Source organism: Rhinolophus sinicus, chromosome 16 (genome assembly GCF_057876585.1).
Source record: "Rhinolophus sinicus isolate RSI-liver-muscle chromosome 16, RSI-T2T, whole genome shotgun sequence".
In the NCBI taxonomy this organism is placed as follows: domain Eukaryota; kingdom Metazoa; phylum Chordata; class Mammalia; order Chiroptera; family Rhinolophidae; genus Rhinolophus; species Rhinolophus sinicus.
Window position 1 is genome coordinate 133,696,631 of NC_142516.1, and position 1,818 is coordinate 133,698,448.

At 41.6% G+C, this 1,818-nt stretch overlaps 1 pseudogene; it reads right to left on the reverse strand.

Moving 5' to 3' along the window:
- Positions 1-300: 300 nt before the first annotated feature.
- On the reverse strand, positions 301-1,471 carry LOC141571248 (collagen alpha-1(XIV) chain pseudogene; annotated as a pseudogene).
- Between the last annotated feature and the right edge of the window lie 347 nt (positions 1,472-1,818).

Here is a 1,818-nt window from a genome sequence, read left to right on the forward strand (position 1 = left end):
TTTTTTTTAATTAAAACATTTTTTTTTTTAATTACAGTTGACATTCAATATTATTTTATATTAGTTTCATATGTACAGAATAGTGGGTAGGCATTAATATCATTAAAGAAGTGATTCCCACCAGTAACTCTTGTACCCACCTGGCACCATACATAGTTATTGCATATTATTGACTATATTTCTTATGCTATACTTCATATCCTAAAATATACATTTTCTTGCATTACAATTAGCTCTTAAGAGGTTTCAACCTAAACCAGTATTTCCAATTCAGAATCCCTATGTTGATTTCGGCTTTTATTAGAGCATTTCATCTGAATGACGGAACTGTTCACATGTTGTTTCTTGCCCTATAACAGGATCGCTGGCCTCTTCTCCAAATACAGCACAAACTGTAACTGGATTCCATACTGGGCAACAACCTACTCAATTCACTATCTGTGTGGGTCTCTCCAAATTACAACTCTTTTTCATCCCCAGCCAGACCCTCTGCGAGAGGAGCATAGAGGATCAGGTACCCTGATGCTCCAGCCATTGCACTCTGTTTTGCCCTCAGACTATTCTCGGTCACATCACACAGTTCATGGTTGGAAGCCATGGGTAAAGCAAACGTGGTTTTTGTTCCCCATAGGCCCTCGCTAGCAGTGTGAGGATATATTGCAAAGATTGCTACTTGATATTCAGTTGAAAACATCAAGTTTTCCAACACTGTGGAAGATATACTTCCATCACTATCACCTCATCTGTTTTTCCACCCCTAGTAGGATAACACACAACTCTATTTTTCTAGTTTTTCTGGGGCATGAGTCCAGTTAACCATAAAACTTCTGCCAGTGATTTAAGAAGTAACCAACTCTGTAGGTGGCCCAATGGTGGCCAGGTCTAAGGCTTTGACCCCCCTGTCCTGTTCTTCCACCCTGGAGCAGGCAGTCATCCTCAGGCCCTCCATACCCAGTATGTCAGCGGCGGCGTATCCATGAGTGCAGTCAGGTTCACATGACTTCCTGCAGTTCATTCTCATCTGTGTTTTTCACCCCTAGGGCAAACAGTTCTACCCCAGACTCAAAAAGTTTTCTGGGTAGTGGAATAATATCATACTGGGACTTTCTCTCTGTGATTAAAATGCCAGTTTTGGATATTCCAGTCCTTGCTCCTATTTCTGGTTTAAAGCTATTTTCAAAAATGTAGTTCAAAACAAGTTTAAAGCAAGATCTGTTAGTGTATTTCCTCCCTTGTGTGGTAGATTTCAGACAACTTCGATCACCTCATCTTTTGTGCTGAAGGCATTTTAGTGCCATTCTATTCTGTGGTTGCTGTGATATCGTGCAAGACAAATTTGGGTCTTGTCTGAGGCCACGTCAAATCCTGTAATCAGGTTTTCCAAGAAAAGCCAAAGCAGTGTGAAGTTGAATCTTCCAATCTTCCATTAATCATCAATCAGGATTATGATATCAGCAATAGGTGTAGTTTGACAGAAAAAAATTCACTTTTGCTGACGGATTGGCTCACTCTGAGCTCCAGTTCTGGGGCAGCAGCTCCAAAAGTGCCAGGGACATATGAGGAGGAACTGAACTCTCTGGCTCCAGGAAAAGGACTTGGAGGGGCAGCTTTCTCTTAGACAGAAGTGCTGGCCGAAGCCATAGCCTCATTGTTGAGCCTCCTCTGTGTTTCTCTTATAAATATACTTGCCTTTGGATTAGGGTCTACCTGGATTATTAAATTGGCAATGACCCTTTTCCCAAATAAGGTCACATTCACAGTTTCCAGGGATTAGGACATAGCCAATCTTTGAGGGGGCAGGGCAGGACTCAATCTACT